Below are 19258 nucleotides of genomic sequence, written 5' to 3'. Positions count from 1 at the left end.
CCTGGGGGCACGCTGGGTGAGTGGAAATTTGTTGATCCACGCAGATTCCAGAACTTTCCACCACAGAAATGTGAGGAAAATGTGTTTTTTTGGTCAAATTTTTATGTTTGCAAGGGATTCTGGGTAACAAAACCTGGGGGTAGGCAGGCGAGTCACCCCATCCTGAATTTCCCTGGGTGTCTAGTTTTCAAAAATGTATAGGTTTGCTAGGTTTCCCTAGATGCTGGCAGAGCTACGGCGCAAAAACAAAAGGTAGTCTTTTTGTCCGAATCGTGCTAAATTTCACTGGGAAATTGAGGTGCGACCATGCTGCGTTTTGCGCTGTTTCATGTCGCAGCCACTATGCCTACCCACGCAAGTGAGGTACCGTTTTTTTCGGGAGACCTGGGGGCACGCTGGGTGGGTGGAAATTTGTTGATCCACGCAGATTCCAGAACTTTCCACCACAGAAATGTGAGGAAAATGTGTTTTTTTGGTCAAATTTTTATGTTTGCAAGGGATTCTGGGTAACAAAACCTGGGGGTAGGCAGGCGAGTCACCCCATCCTGAATTCCCCTGGGTGTCTAGTTTTCAAAAATGTATAGGTTTGCTAGGTTTCCCTAGGTGCTGGCAGAGCTACGGCGCAAAAACAAAAGGTAGTCTTTTTGTCCGAATCGTGCTAAATTTCACTGGGAAATTGAGGTGCGACCATGCTGCGTTTTGCGCTGTTTCATGTCGCAGCCACTATGCCTACCCACGCAAGTGAGGTACCGTTTTTTTCGGGAGACCTGGGGGCACGCTGGGTGGGTGGAAATTTGTTGATCCACGCAGATTCCAGAACTTACCACCACAGAAATGTGAGGAAAATGTGTTTTTTTGGTCAAATTTTTATGTTTGCAAGGGATTCTGGGTAACAAAACCTGGGGATAGGCAGGCGAGTCACCCCATCCTGAATTTCCCTGGGTGTCTAGTTTTCAAAAATGTATAGGTTTGCTAGGTTTCCCTAGGTGCTGGCAGAGCTACGGCGCAAAAACAAAAGGTAGTCTTTTTGTCCGAATCGTGCTAAATTTCACTGGGAAATTGAGGTGCGACCATGCTGCGTTTTCCGCTGTTTCATGTCGCAGCCACTATGCCTACCCACGCAAGTGAGGTACCGTTTTTTTCGGGAGACCTGGGGGCACGCTGGGTGGGTGGAAATTTGTTGATCCCCGCAGATTCCAGAACTTTCCACCACAGAAATGTGAGGAAAATGTGTTTATTTTGTGAAAAACTTAGCTTTGCAAGGGATTCTGGGTAACAAAACCTGGTGGTAGGCAGTCGAGTCACCCCATCCTGAATTCCCCTGGGTGTCTACTTTTCAAAAATGTATAGGTTTGCAAGGTTTCCCTAGGTGCCGGCAGAGCTAGGGTGCAAAAACTACAGGTAGGCACTTTGCCAAAAAAGGGTCAATTTGTAACTGCTAAATTTAGGTGTGACCACGTTGCATTTTCCGCCGTTTCCTGTCGCAGGCACAAGGCCGACCCACACAAGTGAGGTACCGTTTTTATCGGGACACTTGGGGTAATTCAGATTTGTAAATCAACTGTTATTACCAATTGAGCTTTCATGCATTTCTCCCTTTGAATGAAAGACATTGAGTAAAAAAAAAATCTTTATGAAAAATGACCAATAATTCTCATGCTAGTATGAGTATTCCCAACTTTGAAAATGTGCAATTATATACTGTTTCTGAAGTCTATAATTTGTACCCAATTCAGAAATACATAGGTGTCTTTCATACAGATTATTCCATGTATACATTTTCCAAGACAAAGTGCACTATACCCAGTAAATGAAAAAATACCATTGCAAGTTGCTGCTCAGTTTTTGGATCTGGGTTCGTCGGGTTCTTGGTGAAACTACAAGTCCTATATATCCCCACAACCAGGAAGGTCTAACGGATGTAATGGTATATTGCTTTCCAAGAGCTGTCAAAATTAGAAAAAGTTATAGGTGAAAACGTTGAGACAAAAGGCTGTTTTTTTCAACAAAATTTCAAATATTCCAATATCTAACTGTTAGTTTCTATAACGAAACCTTCATGGATTTAGACAAATGACCCCTTTCTGAATTCAGAATTTTGTCTACTTTTCGAAAATGTAAAGCTTTCCAGGATCCATTATTGCTTTCAAACTCATTTCTACCATTAACTGGAAGGAGGTGGAAAGCTCTAAAAATAGCAAAAATAGGCTATGTCCCAGAAAAATGCCAAAACTGAGTGAAAAATTTCGGTTCTCTGACAAAAGTCTGTCATTCCCTGAAAGCTGAGAAAATGGAGATTTCAGCCCCACAAACCTTTTTGTGATACCATTTTCAGGGAAACACCCAGAGGCTTTCATTTGCAGCCCGTTTTTCCCATTTTTCTGAAAAAAACAAAAAAATCACTATATTTTGCTAAATTTCTGGGCCCCCTCCAAGGGAATCCACAAACCCAGGGCGCCTTTAGAATCCACATGATGTTGGAAGAAAAGGACGCAAATTTGGCGTGGATACCTTATGTGGTCAAAAAGTTACAAGGGCCTAAGCGCGCACTACTCCAAAACGCCAAAAAAAGCCTCAGCACAGGAGGGGAAAAGGCCTAGCAGCGAAGGGGTTAAAAAAAAAAAAATTAAATATATTTTTATTTTGTTCAGTACAAACATTGTATTTTATATATTGTACATTGACCAATCAACTTTACATTCATGATTTACCCTATTTGATTTGAAATTAAACAAAAGAATAGAGTAAAAAATAAAAAATATGAGATACATTTTCAAAACATATTCATAAACTTAAACTTGATAGAAACTATACTTCATGTTACATTGTCCTGCAATGCCATGTTCTCTTTCCATTTCGCTATTGGCTCCCAGATTTTTAAACCTAACCTTCTTCCCCTTTTTCCCTTTCGTGCATAGATTGCCTTCTCAAGATTATACATGGCTAATAGATTTGCCAGCCAAATTTGCATACCCCGGGGGGGGGGTCTTATCCAGCCATGCTCTTGCTATTGTCAGCCTCAGCACTGCAGTAGCCATAAACATAAATTCCTTGTGAGCAAATTCTCCCCCCATGTCCCTCCCCAACGAAATCCACATAGGTGTCAACTGTACTCGTAATCTTAATGTGCTACCAAGAAAATCTTCTACGTTTTTAATCAAAGTGTGTAGCTGGGGGCAGGTAGCAAACATATGAACAATATCTGCATCCACTGCATTATATCGAGGGCAGGTGGTGCCGGTGGAGCCTCCCCACTTAGCTATTCTAGCTGGGGTGTGATACAATGAGAATAGAGTCTTATAATGCTGAGATTGCAGGGGACCCGAGCATAAGATGGTACGACCCATGTCCAAAGATTCCTGGAAGCTTCCAGGCTCCCCCCCAACTTTTCAACCCACGTGTTACTAACTTTATTCATATTATCGATCTTCCCTTGTGCAAGGCATGCATAGAAGGATCTTATTGTGCAATCCCTTCCTAGTTTTATCTTCTCCAGAATTTCATTACTGCCAAACCCCGCACTACCACCCTGCTTATGACTAAGGAAGCTCCTTACCTGCAAAAAGTTTTAAAAAATCCCTTCTTTCGATACCATTCTTAAGGGTGAGGTCTGCAAACTGAACTATCCCCTCATCATCCATTAAATCCCCAATCTGTATAATCCCTTTTTGTGCCCATCCCGCCATTGTCAAATTAGCAAAAACTTCAGCAGGGAAGGATTTATTCTTGTAAAGCCGGACATATCTGTTATATCTTCCTAAACCCGCCTTTTTTAAAAGAGCATTCCAGATCCTGACTGCTGCCACTACAGTCTTGAATCTTGTCCTTTTGTAATACCCAAACTCTATTCTATTTAAAAAACAATTTTCTGCCTCCGCCCCCAATACTACTGAATAGACTTCCGTGGACATGGTCGTAACTCTTTTCTCAAATTCCCCACCCCCAATTACTCCCTGCATATACTGTAGTGGTGCAGCCATTTGGTACAGCCTAAAATCAGGGGCCCCCCAGCCCCCTCTCTCTCTCGGGAGAGACATATATCTGTAAGCCCGCCGGGTCTTCCCATGTGCCCAAATAAACCTATTCAGTACATTCTCTAGCACATTAAACCATTTAGCTTCAAAAACCAAGGGGATAGATCTAAAAAAAAAAAAAAATTGGGCCAAAATCAACATTTTAATCACGTTAGTGCAACCCATAAGAGAGAGATGGAGATTGTTCATCCTCTCCAGATCTCCCTTAACTTAGAGATCAATGGAGTCAAATTACTCTCGACCACCACATCCAAATCTGCCGATAGTGTCACCCCTAAATACACTGCAGAGCTAACCACCCTGTTGTCATCACATATAGCTTATATATTTTTTATGATCTGCGTTTTAGATCTATTCAAGCTATAGCCCGATATCTGCCCAAACACCTGGGCCTCTGCTTCTACCTCCTCTATAGCTAGAGTAGGGTTCGGGGTTAGTATGGCTACGTCGTCTGCGTAAGCTAAAGTCTTCACAGTACAGTTATTTACCCTCATTGGTGGTATCTCCGGGTTAGTTTCAAATCGCCGCAGTAGCAGTTCAAGATATAGCGCAAATAGGAGGGACGAGGAGGGGCATCCCTGCCTGGTCCCCCTAGCGATTTTTACCGCAGCTGACAGCCCTCCATTAACTCTAATTCTAGCAGTTGGGGTGTTATAAAGGGCCTGTATAGCTTTTAAAAACAACTCCCCCATCCCACACCACCTCATAACGTGCCAGAGATAGTCCCAAGAGACCCTGTCGAAAGCCTTTCAGCGTCTAGGAAGAGTGCGGCGACAGGGTCCCCTAGGACACCTGCTGAGTCAAACATAGTGACAACAGTCCTAACATGCTGTGTTGTCACTTTACCGGGTATAAACCCATGCTGTGTGGGGGTTACCAACTGCTCAATAATCCCTGCCAATCTTTTTCCCAACATTTTAGAATATATTTTTACATCTGAGTTCATCAGTCTAATTGGTCTGTAAGATCCTGGTGGCTTCCCCTTTTTTTAAATTACAATAATATCAGCCCCCCCAGGAATCCGGACTGGATTCCCCTGATTGCGCTTGCAGCATTATGCAGAACATGTCTGCCAAAAGCACATCTTTAAATACTTGATAAAATTCTAGCGGGATTTGATCCGGCCCTGCTGCTTTACCTACTGGTAGGCTTCCGAGGGCACCAGTAAGTTCTTCCAGCTGTCAAGGTCCCTCCAATATCTCCCTATCTTCTTCGGACATTGTCGGCGGAGAAATATTCCTAAGATAATTTTCAATGTCTACCAGGCTCACTGAATCCTCCGGGGTATATAAATCTGAGTAAAACCTCATAAAAACTTCCCTTATCAAATTAGGATCCACAACCAAATTCCCCTGTACATCCCTAATTTCTTTTATTTCAGCTGCAGCTGTTCTCTGCCTAGTTCTAATTGCCAGAACTTGCCCTACTCTCTCGCTGAATTCATACGTTCTTTCCTTCTTCGTTAAATAATTGTCTGCTGCTTGCCTGGCCAGCCCTTCAACAGCTTCAGCTTTCAATGCTATAATTTTAAATAGATGTTCTTCTAGGGGTAGGTTTTGTACTATTGCCCTGCTCAAATTTTCTTCTTCTCTTAATAGTCTTTGTCCTATCTGCTCTCTCTTATCCCTTTCCCTTTTTTGCCTTGCTAAGACGAAGCTCATTGTTTCTCCCCTTACTCCGGCCTTGAAGGTGTCCCATACTACTCCTGGAGCTGCTGTCCCTCTATTAATATCCCAAAAATATTGGATCCATGATGTCATATGTTCCCTATATGCAGAATCTTTTAACAAGCCTCTCTCGAAAGGCCATTGCGAGGGTGTTCTTTGTGCTTGACTAATTTTAAGTGTGAGAATCATCGGGCTATGGTCTGATATAACCCGAGGGAGTTTCTCCACGTGAGACCCAGGGAGCAAGGAATTAGAGATTAAAAAATAGTCGAGTCTAACCATTACTTTGTGTGGGGCGGAGAAGAAAGTACTCCCGTCCAGATGCAGGTGTAGCTTTACCCATGGGTCCACCAAGGCATTGTGAGAGATCATAGCAGCTAATGCCCTATATACTTTCTTCTTCCTTCCCTGATATATCCCACCTGGCTGTGCAAATGAACTCTCTGGATCGTGTATATTAAAATCCCCACAACACACTATGGGCTCGGGCCACTGAGCTAACTCTGTTTCAAGGAATTGAAACACGTCTGGGTCGTCTTCTGTGGATCCATAGATTGTAGCAAGAGTTAATTTCTGCCCCCTAAAATTTAGTTCCAAGATCACCCACCTGCCCCATTGATCTTCCTTCTTCTTCCCTATAGTCACATCCCTACGCCTACCCAAGACTGCTACCCCTCTAGTTCTAGTCCCCTGTTTAGTGCTTGCTAACACAGTAAACCCTAGTTGCTCCAGGAGATACGTCTTACTCCCTTCTATGTGGGTCTCTTGAAGACATATCAAATCTAGGCGCAAGGTTTTTAGGTACGCCGCCACTTTCATCCTCTTATTTATCTCATTGAGACCACATACATTGATTGATACTATCCTGCACGCCATAACAGTAACATTGGAGAGTACAGCCAAAGACAAATAATATTTAACGTCATCAAACCAATTTGTATACATATCGTATGTTCTAAATGAGTAACAATGTGCTGAAACATATAGTGACAAAGAAAAATTGGTATTGTTCCCCCCCTCCCCTGAGCCCCTCCCCCCTTCCCCGGCTCTGTCCCCCCCTCCCTCTTACAGGCAAATAGGTCAAAGGACCTATGTGTGCCCGCCTTAGATTGCGCTAGTCGCATCCCTCTCCCGCTAAGTACTTTAGATGTGTTGTGCTACCCATTATCCTTTACCCTTAACCCTTATACCTGGATTCGAAAGACAGTGTTGTGAGCAAGCACCCATGGCTTTCCATTAGCCACCCTTCTGCTTCCTCATTTCTTCCAAGAATAACTCAGCTTTGATCTCAGAAGAGAACATCCAGGGTTTCCCCCTCACAACTACCTTAAGCCTAGCAGGGAACAGAAGGTATGCTTCCAAGCCCAGGGCCTGAAAAGGAGCAATCATTTGCCTTAGCTTCCATCTCCTCTCTACGGTGACGTGGCAGAAGTCAGGCCTGGCGAAGAAGGTGATGCCTTCAAATGACCTCCTTTTATCTGGCCTCGCCTTGCTAATAATCTCTTCTCTGAGAAAAAAGTTCCCAACATTCACTAATATCATCCTCGGATGGTTCCCCTGGCCATCGCTCCCTGTGCCCCCTGTGCCCCCTGTGCCACGGGCTTTCTTCATTGTGAAGGGGAACCTATGTGCCCTCTGTATCTCCCTTTCCCACTGCCACTGGGACTCTGGAAAGGCTCCCTTCAACAGACTAATCACAAACTGCCTAGCGTCCTGCTCTTCTGCCCTTTCCGCCACACCCAGTAGTCTGACATTGTTCCTCCTCTGTCTGTTTTCGAAGTCCTCCATCTTCCAACGCATATCCTCCGCCAGCTTCTCCTGCTCTGATTTAAATGATTGCCAGTTCCCAACATCATCCTCAAGCCTGCCAGTGCGCTCCTCGACCTCTGTTACTCGGTCCAAAAGATCGTCATACAGTTTATTAACTTTCCTCAAAGTATTCTGGATTTTCTTTGAGGCCTGTCTTGCTCTGCGGCTTTCCGCCCTTGCTTCCCCTTGCATCTGTTTAAGAGTGGAAAATAAAGTGTCAATGGGATCCCGGTGGGGGGGAGGAGGCCCGGCTGAGGCATCCCCAGCACTAGCACTAGCATTATCTTCCTCGTGATACACCTGCGAGGTCGCAGAGTAATCCCACAGTAATCGCTTCTCGGGGTGCCCGAGAGATCCAGGCGCCTGTCTCCTTGATTGCATATGTCTTTTCTTCATTGTTGAGTCTTTTCCCGATGTGCTGGAGCCTGACCCAGTTACTTCCTCGCCGTCCTCCTCTTAACTAATATCGGACGATAGTACTGATTCCGAGTCCTCATTTACCAAGTAAAACTCTCCTTCTCCTTCTAGAGAAGCACAATCCCCTCCTCCCAGCGTCTGCTTGCTGTTGCTTGCTTCTGGATAATTCTTATTTGCTAGGCTGTCCCTGCTGCCCCAGGTTCCGACCACATGCCTTGAGGCATTCATCTCTTCCTCGACTAGCATTAAAGCCCCCAGCATGTCAGCGGTCGTGTTCCCCGTGTCTATGGTTGGAGACCTCCCGAGTCCCCCTCTGCTTCCATCTCTCGCCCCATTCAGTGGCTCACCTCTATCGCATACTTCGCCTGTTGCTTGTGCTTCTGCGATAGTCTTCTGATCCTCCTTCCATGCTGGAACCAGCCGTTGCTTGGCAACCAGACTCTCTGTGCTTTCAGCGTCTATTGAGTCCTCGAGGACGTTTCCCGGAGCCACTGAGACGTCAGTTTCGAGAAGGGGAGCGGGCTGCTCGGGGATCTTCACTGAAAGAATCTCTGCCAGGGTAGGTTGCCGCATTCCCAAATCCCGACTCTTATTATTGTCATCCCCTTTCCGGAGGTTAACCTTGGCCGAGTTGCGACCCTCCACTAAGTGTTCATTGCTATTTTTAGCAGCCGCATTTGGTTTCCCCCGCGTTTCCCCTCTCTTTCCTTTCTCCGACGGAGGGGGGGGGATGTTTTTCTGATCGTCCCGGTAATCTTCCCAGCAGGGGGTATCCACTTTTGCAGTAACAGCCACTCCTGTTTTCGTTGCCGGAGGGTCTGGCACCTTTTTACCTTTCTCACCCCCATTCTCCTGATTTGCAGCTCGGGCGGGTACCTTAGGTGCCATGGTCTGCCTGTCGAATATCCTTGCAGCCTTTCCCTTGACCCAGATCCAGGCCAGTCCAATCCGAAGTGCTTGTTTCTTGATATATTTATATTCATATATTCCTCTGTGCCACCATCGCCCCAACTCCATCAGGGGTATTCACTGGGTTGCACAGCATACTACTCATCCATCATATCGTATTGTGCGGGAGAGGAGATGGATGCGACCTCTCAGCACAACGCTACAGCGGCCATCTTGCCCTCCAAAAGCAGGTTTTTTCTGGGTCACGCAGATTAGAGTGTTATGTCCCATATGTTAATTAATTATTAATTGGTAATTAATTTGTATTAATTGGTAATTCATTTTTACTAATTGATTAATTGGTAAATATATTAGGTGTATTAATGTATTCTTAAAGTGTGTTGTGAGGTTATGGGTTATAAATTGGGAAGTAATTTAATTGTAATCAAATATTTTTTTTAGTGTTGACTATTGATAATTGAATTATTGTTAATCAATTATTAATTGGTAATAAATGTTTATTAAATGTTTTTATTTTAAATAATTGTTCATTAATTATTAATTGGTCACTACATTTAGTTTATTATAATTTATTGGTATTTATCAATAATGTATTGTTGATTAATTATTAATTGCTAAATGTATTTTAATCATTATTGTTTATGATAGTGATTTTATTTTATTATAAAATAATATATAATATAATTATTATTTAATTGTATTGATTTTAATTGTTAAATTAATATTAATTGGTAATTGTTGTTAAATAATTATTTATTGGTATTGTTAATTAATTTGTTGTAATTTAATAATTCAATTATTATTTTGTACAAAAATATTAAATATTTTAATTATTAGTAAGTTATTTTGACCCCTATGCTGTCCAACACTTTCCTTACTGTTGCACCTTCTGAAGTTGGAATAGTAATTGTAACCCATACGCTATCCAACGCTCTCCCTACTGTGCATCCTCTGGAGTTGGAATAGTAATTTTAACCCCTACGTTATTCAACACTTTCCCTACTGTCGCACCCTCTGAAGTTGGAATAGTAATTTTTACCCCTATGCTATCCAACACTTTCCCTACTGTTTCACCCTCTGGAGTTGAAATAGGAATTTTTACCCCAATGCTATCCAACACTTTCCCTACTGTTGCACCCTCTGGAGTTGGAATAGTAATTTTAAACCCTACGATATCCAACACTTTCTCTACTGTTGCACCCTGTGGATTTGGAATAGTATTTGTAACCCCTGCGCTGTCCAACACTTTCCCTACTGTTGCACCCTCTGGAGTTGGAATAGTAATTTTTGCCCCTACGCTATCCAGCACTTTCCTTACTGTTGCACCCTCTGGAGTTGGAATAGTAATTTTAACCCCTACGCTATCCAACACTTTCCCTACTTTTCCACTCTATGGGGTTGAAACAGTAATTTTTACCCCTACGCTATTCAATATGTGTCTAATTTATTTAAAATTATTTGATATATAGTTTTCATATTTTTATTTATATTATTGTTGTATGTTTATGTATGTATTTATAAAACGTTTTTGACAATTTATAAGTTAAGTAATTAGTTGTAAATCTTATTAAGTATATATATTTTAAACATACTTTTAACTATGTTTATTTTAATTCTATACATTATGTATTTAATTTTATATTATTTATAAACATTATAAAAACGATTTTTTCAACGATACTTTTTACAAGGATATTTTTTTTCTCGATATTTTTGTACTTACCTAATGTAGATAGGACTTCGATATTCTTGACTTCGATATTCCGCCTCTGATATTTTTGACGTTGATATTTTCAACGTCGATATTATGTCAGACGTACCATAAAAAGAAGCAGGCTTTATTGATCTTAATTCTGATAGGAAGATGCCTCCTCTGGATAAATCACACCTCCACACAAAATACTAGGGTAGACATTCATAGTTAAGGTAATGCAGTGCCTTCAGGTGGACTGAGAGATCTGCATTTGTCCAGAGAGGTGCCCGGTATAGTTTGGACCATATTGTCGTCCTCTGGCTGTTTTATTCCTAGGTCTGCTCTCAGTGCCTTCATTGGAGTCCTTAAGCCAAGGATGAGCAGATGTAGCAAAAAAAAAATTGGTGTAATTAATTTGCAAAGTCGATGAGCTTTTCTGGCCCTATATCTCAGCTCAATATGAACTTGTAGTTTTGACCTTTGTTTTATAGACAGTGATAGCTGGCCCAACTATTGTGTCACTATTGTTGATCAAAAAGTATATGGCAGTTCAAGCGTTTTGTCTTAATGTACCATTGCTTGTGGCAAGATTTGGTTCTTAATTACGTTTTTATCGAGCATATTGCAAAGGAGTCATACGAGTGAACTCTTTTGATTGCCTTACCGTCAACTTTAAATGCTGATTTTAATTTTGACCTTGGCTTGAGTATAAAGAATGGAGGGCCCGATTCACAAAAGTAATCTGAGACAAAATCCTAATTTTACGTCTTTCGGTATTCACAAAAAGCATTTAGGAGTAGTATAGTTAGGATTCCTAACTTTACTACTCTTGCAAATCATGGTGTCACCCTAATCACTTGTAGTTTTTAATAGGGATAAAGATAAATGCTCCCATTGTTTAAATTCTGATGGGTTTGCAGTCTTTTGTATCTTGATTCTACAAAATATGATTTTCCTTTTGGGATTAAGAATGACATTGCAGAGTGGGAGGGAACCATTGCTTCGTTACTCGGTCCGACATGCTAGCAGCTGGAATATTAACAGCAAAAGTGGGTCATCATTACTCTCCAGCTTGAGCCCAACTGACACGCCCTGACCTCTATGTTCAATATGATGTAATCAATTGCACTTTCATGATTTCTTGCTCTGAAAGTGCTTTGCACAGGAGAGTCTGATAGAGTGTGAACATTTGAGGGGTGTAATGCTTCAGAAGTTAATAAAGTGTTCAATAGTTTCCCTTTCTAACTTGTGAGTCCACAGGAGTCGTTTTGTGTCAGAAAGCCACAAGCAAGCTCTTCTTGCAGTACAGACTAATCAAGTAGCATCAGGTACAGTTTGATGTTTATGTTTCCACAAACTATGATGGTTTTGTTTGTGGGAGAAAACATATATATCTTTGTGTATTTACCACACAGATGTGGTAATCAATTCCATATCCCTCTTGTACTATATCAAGCCTAAAGAGCTATCTCTTTCTATCCTTGAACCAATTGCTCTGAGCTACAGCTCAGTGCTTTACACCTTCTTTACAAATCTTCTCCAGCTTGAACTGAGGCCCTCCACTGCCCTCTCTGACACCTTTAACAGCTGTCAACACAAATCACACTCTGATGCCTCCCGTCTCTTACATTAAATTTAGCTCCATCTGTTGTCTGTTTAATTGTTTGCTTACCCTGCAATTTGTGAATACTTTTGCACTAGTTGCTTGTAGTTTTTTGCTTATGTGGCAATTCTATTTTCTATATGGTTACCCATGTTTGGAGTGCGTCCCCTCTGAGGTGAGACTATACTCCTTTCGGAGTGTTTCTGGGTACTGTGCTTTCTAACATACAGGCCCCGCAAGAATGACTCAGGGCAGAAGAAGTTTGCTCTAAAATGTTAAACTGGGAGGAGCGTCTGCCTTCTGCCTTGGTCTGCCAATAAGCTGCGCTTACTTCAAATACATTTAATCTGTTCCAGAGCCCTGCCTCGTGTCTTTGTTTTTTTGCATCACTTTGAAGAGTGCTGGAAAAGCTGTTCCCTAACATTGTTACTCAGAGAGGTTCCATTGAGTCTCGAGGAAATGTATGTATTTTGCGTTTGTGCAGTACATTGTCAAGCAGTAACTCGAGGGAACTACGGATTGATAAGGTTTCCTGCAAGTGCCCAGTGGGAGATACATAATCACAGTGTCCAGAGCCCAATTTGGCTTGCTCAGCTTTAGGTGTTGTATGTGCTCACTTGTGCTAGAGAAGGTAATGGCTGTGTTAGATAAGAGATCTGTGGATCCCATATACCAAGTCCTCCATTTAGTTTTCTTTTTGCCTGTTTTGAGGCTGGAGTGGTGTAGGATATAAAACCGTTGTAGAAATTAAGTGAACTATTGCCCAGAGTCACATGGTGCTGAGATGAGTTGCCGTCGGAGCTGGGTATCGAACCATGAACCCTGCGCTCTGAAGTCAGCTGCCCTGGCCGCTGCAGCACACCTCTCCACTACCCTATTAACAATAATTAGGATATTTTGCTTAGGAAGGATATAAAACAACTTAGGACCTTACCACTAAAACCAATGTCTTCTTTCATAAGCTCAAGTATATATGGTAATGTTCCATAATGTAGAAGGCTTCTGATAGGTCAAACAGTGAGGCAAGGCATCCTTTAATCATCGCATAAGGGAGCCTGCACTGGTGCAAGGGAGCCACAAGTGCACAAGCGCAAGGAGAGAGCTGAACAGCCCCATGTATGTGTAAATATGGCACATGTCAGCTCTCTCTCCTTAACGCAATGCAGCATAGCAACTTGCCTTGCTGTCTTGCTTTGCTGAACACATTAGTAGATCTGCCCCCTCCCCCAAATGCTAAGCATGGCATTGACTATTTTGTTAATTTTAAAGCAAGGGCAGATGATTTCCCAATCCATACCCTGAACTATGTTACTATGTGCAGTTAAATCATGAAAACATAATATATCTGATGTTGGCACCATCATAATGTGTATTTCATAGATCACAGTACCTGCTCTTTTTTGATGAGATAACAGTCAATGAAGTCTCGAGGAGAGTTTACATCAAGTGTAGCTTGGTTCTCTTTCACTCTATCCAGAAGAAATTTTTCAAAGCCTTCAAAAATGCTGAACATTTTGTTGTGAGGTCCAGGCAAGTAATACATGACTCCAGGAAACATTTCATAAAGCTGTAATAAGATAAAACACAAACATAATCCATCTAATCTGTCACAGTGATGTTTTTTCAGTTTTTGCTGTACTGTGGAGATTGATGTGGCTGATTAATATTACTGAAAGGGCCAAGCCTGTAAGGTTCTGGACCTATTCCAGAGTCACAATCCAATGGTTCTTTTTAGAAGCATGAAAGTGTGGAGGGGGGAAATGTGTTATTATTGTCAATGAAATCATCGAGGAATCCTTTGGAAACCTAATAACCAGAGACAACTCCATAAGGTTAGTTAATTTACTACAATGCCAAAAACAGCTGAATATAAAGACAACTCAAAATGAGCATACAGAAATACATTGGAATCAGCATGAAACCAAATCTGCGTATTTAATTGAGATCATGTAGCATAAACAGAACCATTAGCTTAAGAAATAGGATGCAGAGGATCAGAAAGCATGAGTCCAAATGCCCCTGTATCAATGGATGGTGAGTAAAAAACATTGATCTATCACTACTCTAACGCTAAGTGACATCCCTACTTCAGCATCATCCGAAAGAAAAGTTAAAAGTTAATAGAGTCTGCCTAAGAAGTCTCCCCAATGTTAAGGGGTTGTGTGGTATTAAGCTACAGAGACAGGGCTCGTTCTCCAAAGCTCTCTTTCCGAAGGCAGAAGAAGAAGTGGGCACTTTCCTTATTTTCAACATCCCATTATCTCAGATATCCTTCCCAAGATGACTACAACACAGACTACAACAAATATGACTGGCTTCAAGATATATCCAAACATTCCCTTTCCACGATTAGCAAACCAACTTCCAACTGCTCCAAATCCCTTTCTAATATTGTCCCTAACTCCCTCGGTTGCCAGATAATGTATCTCATGATGTATTTCAGTGATTTTACTTATATATCCCCTCAGATCTTTACTTTTGTTGGGGATATAAGTACAATACTGTTGGACCTTAAGCATCTGACAGATTCCACCCTCTTTTGCCAATAACACATCTAAAGCAAGACAGTTTGCATTACCATCGCCCTTATCTAAACCATTTCTCCATCTGTAAGTATCAATGACTGAGCTGTGTTAACCGACAACTTACCTACAATGGTAGGCATCCTTCTGATCTGATGTCATTCAGCACCACACCCAAACTAGGTATCTTCACTCCAAAAATGTCTCCCACAATTTCACCAGAACTCAGTCCATGTTTCTCTCTATAGTTCAATTTTCATTTCACTTCCCTATTATTAAGCTTAACAGAAAGCCTCTATGTCTATCCTCTACTTGATTTACAAATTTCTTTTCTATGTCTGTTAATGTGCAGGTTAAGTTGTGTCTATGTGACTTTTACATTCTCTCTTCTTGCTTGTAATATTCACATTTGTTCAGTAGTTTATAAACTGGAACTTCAGAGAGTACCAAATCGTGATTCAAGAAATAGTACTCATAATGACTCTTTCCATAAAACTTGCTAAAGAGCAAACTACAACTAATATCACACGTCAAAGGTAAGTGATGATATCTAATTCCTTCCTCAACTGAAGCATGCAATTGCATGCACACATAACAATCTCTCATATGCATAGTATTCACATACTCGTATAACAACATAGCATAAGCATTCAAATGTCTGATCACCTTTAGATAAATCAACATGCAGAAAGTGAAATGTTTGCTCAATTAAGCTTTTACCAGATCCTAGTGTACCCTCTTTTGAGGCAGCAGTGGTCAGAGTGGATGTCCCTTGTACCCTCACTCCATGCGCCTCAACTTTGTGCGCACTTAAAATAAACTCACTAGTGACTACAGCTATCACTATGATTACTTCTACAATAGGTGTACCTATAACACATTCGTGTCTATCAATCGAATCCTCAGACGCCATTTTCAAAGTGGCTCAGAATATAGCTGTAAGAGGAACAAGACACAGAGTCTCTTTTCAATGCCTCTTATGCATTGGCAACAAAGTCTTTGAGCAGCTTCTTTTTGGATCTTAGAAAATTCTTAAACTAGTCTTTAGTATGATATTTACACAGCTCGGAAGACTTCCTTAGCCCTCTTTCTTTTTCTAAATGAAAAGTCCCTATTTACTTATTCTTCCACTCGGGCCTAGGCTATCTTCTTTCAAGCAATTTTATTTACAGTTCAAAAGTTAATTTTACAACCCTTATGAGATCAGCGCCAATCTCCTCAATGACTCGCTGTAACAGTTCAGCCATCTATGACGCAATCTTTTGAGGAGGTGGTTGAGCTCCAAAGCTTGGAAATATAATGTCTTATAGAATTAGAGTTCATAAACCACTCAACCTTGGCGGAAAAGGCACAGTCAATTACATAAGTGCATTAGCCTCGATTCAAGGAACTCTCAGTAAGATCTCGACAATCAGTATCGAAGTCTCCGACCTCACTCTCCCCTGCATTGGTAACCAGATAAGTCTACTCGGGAAAGGAATATTTCCAACACTACACTCTTGCCCTCCTGGACCTCCTTACGCTTCCTGTGGCTTGCTTGGACTCACTCTGATCAGACACAGAATATTCACTTATTATTGCAAGATCTCTTTCAGATGCAAGTCTCAGGTTCCTTCTTTCTGCCTCGCAGGCCACATTTCATTTGTGGCATCCTTGTTGCTTGACTGAACATGCACAATTTCCACACACTTTTCTGCTGAGTTGGACTCAAAACCTCTCGCAACATTACCATCTCCCTCAGGGTCTACACCTGGGTCTTGTGTAGCTGGACCCGCCTCAGCTTGCTTAGTGGGTATCCAGCCTCATCAGGAACCTCCACAGCATAGCTTGCCAGCTCCTGTGACCTCTCGGTCATGGCTACAATTACTTTTGGGAGAGGAGCCCGTTGCAATTGAGGCACCTGTGACTTTTCGGGTATGTGAAGCATGGATCCAGTTCAGCACTCCTCTACACTTCACAGCAGTATTGGTCATTAATATCACCTGATATGGCCCACGCCACCAAGAGTCAATACTGTTTTTTCTTGCATGCTTTTGGACAGGCACCTAATCCCCTAGGCTCATTTCATGGCAGAGGTCTTTCGAAATCAGTGCAGTTGCTGCTTCAACCTGATGAGACCCAGAATGAACCACATCAGCCAAACCTTTACAGTAGCCAAGGACCAAGTCATCTGTGATATTGATCAAATCAGTCACTGGCAATGCAGGCAAGTACATCGACCTTCCCGTCAAAATTAGATTGATTTGCCTGAGAGGGGTAGGTTGGGGACTACTGCAGATCTCACAGAACAGGTAGCACCAGTATCAATCAAGAATGTAATGGAATTACCATCTACGCCTGCCTCTACTCATTGTACATTCTAGTCTACCTCTAAAAGTGCACCAAGTGTACAGTCTTCCTCTCCCTCAGGCACTGTCATAAGGATGGTTCCTGAACAAATCCATCCAGCGCTTCAATTAAGGGCATCTCATCATAAGTTTGATTCCCCTGCGAGATTCTCGGAGAATGTGGCACTTGAACTAACTAGTTCTGAATCCCCCCGCATTAGGAGATCTTTGCCTAGTCACTGTCACTTGCTTGAAATCTCCCTCCTGCACCTGATTCACCGAGTTTAAGTGGTACTCGCGCTTCCAACACCTGATCTTGATATAAAAATAACAAGCAATGGTATTTTCAGCGTCGTAACATCTATCACTGTCCTGGGATCTATAGTGACATCTCTTCCCTGTCTCGTCTGTCCTGAAACTGGTGTAACTTGGACACCTCCTAGGACATTCCCTTGATTGCAAACACTGTTCCTCTGGTTTCCTGCACCTGCTCTCTCTTCTGTGCATTTCACATTTGAACCATCATTAACTTTTCTTTTATCCTCCCGTGTTTGGAATCCACCTCATCACTTCAATACCTGGCATACCATAGAATTTGGTCTGCAGACTTATTTTGCCAGCAGCTCAAATGTTGCTGGATCATGAGACTGATTTCCAGCCTCAGTTGTATCACATATTTTGAGACAAATTGTCCCATGTCTTTAGAGTCAAGTGTTTGTAACCCGAAGTATTGCTTAAAGGCTTGAAAGAGCCTCTCGCAATATGCATGCACTGACTTTAGGCTCCTGTATTGTTCGATCTATCTTAACCCAATTGAGGTCTTGAGGGGCTATTTTGGACGGCAGCCTTGTGATCCCCTATTCATACGTCTCCATAACCAGCGGTGAAGGACCATGAGTTAGAGGATCCCTCTCTGGCTCATCAGCAGGCTACTCAATAGCAATTTTGTAAGCAGAGCACAGATCACTAGGAACCACATTTTCAAACAGAGTATTCAAGTCAATCCACAACACCATCATGATTTGATAAAACAATCCACTTGTTTTTACCATTCAGCAGCTTTCTCTCAACCTGAGGAAATCATTTGTGGAGGCAGCAAAGTCACCTCTACAGGAAGGGACTTGCACAAACCCTCCATTAGGCACCTCCCATAGTGGATATGACCCAACTCCAGATGTTCCACCTCCTGGGGGTGGTGTTTCCCCTCTCACCCTTCTCGTACTCTTCTTCTTAGACTATCTTTCTTCCTACTTATCCAGCATACTCCAAGCCCTTATTCCTACAACCAACCCTGGGATTTGTGTCTTCAATCCCATCATTCTCTTTTCCTCCTGCTCCTCGTCACTATAGTGAAGCCTATAATTTCCCTGTAAAATGTTTGTTTGTGACAAATCTACTCTGTACCGCTGAGCTAACTCTGATCACTTCCCATGCGCTCTTCTTGCCCTTTGGGTGACATCCTTTGCTCCAAACAACAGGTCATCTGGCTCCTAGGTCTCCATTCTTTCAAAAGGTAAGCTCCCACTAATGATGATCTTGTCTACCTCAGCCTTCAACCTCACTACATCCAATAGCTTTGCCTTTACTGCAAACTTGATAGTTCCTTAATTTGATGCATTATTCTGACTCTCCCTGCTGTTATTGTGATCCCTCAACCAAGACTCCAAGTGTGAAACATCCAGGATATGTTGATTTCCAGCAGCTCCCTGACTTGCACTTGCTTACGAGACTGGACTCATTTGTCCACTCACTGGAGTTTCCCACACACGTATATCTGAACTAGTGTTTGCCATAGGCATAAACCGTATAGTACTGAAACCAATGCGTACTCCTGAAGGATCTGCATTAGCTGTTAAAGGGGTACACATTTCCCTAGGCACTAAGGATGGACAGGTCCCATTCACGCTCCCTGACCTTTCCAATCCAGTTCCTTCCACATGCATGGACCATCGTTGACTAGGGTTTCCCACTGAGCTCGGGTCATGCATAGGAACAACAGGACCAATAGTGACCGGTACTGTAAGAGCTTCCGGTAACCATGAAGCATCATTGAATCAGTTCTGTTCCATACCTCCTGAGGTGAACACTCCTGTCCTACCTCCTCCTGCGGAGATCCTTTCCATAACTCTTGTACCAGGACCCACTTTAGCTGTGGCGCTTCCACGATTTCTACACTCTCTGAATCATGCCCCTATCACTTGACTGTGGATTTTAAGGTGGAGGATGCTTTAATAACAGCCCATCCAAAAAGATGTTGCCAGTGTCACTATTGTCATT

General features: G+C 42.3%; 1 pseudogene; it reads right to left on the bottom strand.

Moving 5' to 3' along the window:
• Window positions 1-19258, bottom strand: part of LOC144783309 (cytochrome P450 2G1-like) — a 327078-nt pseudogene that overhangs the window by 177694 nt on the left and 130126 nt on the right.

Source organism: Lissotriton helveticus, chromosome 9 (assembly GCF_964261635.1).
Source record: "Lissotriton helveticus chromosome 9, aLisHel1.1, whole genome shotgun sequence".
In the NCBI taxonomy this organism is placed as follows: domain Eukaryota; kingdom Metazoa; phylum Chordata; class Amphibia; order Caudata; family Salamandridae; genus Lissotriton; species Lissotriton helveticus.
Note: the sequence above shows the minus strand (reverse complement) of the source record. Positions and strands in the feature narration are given on the sequence as shown.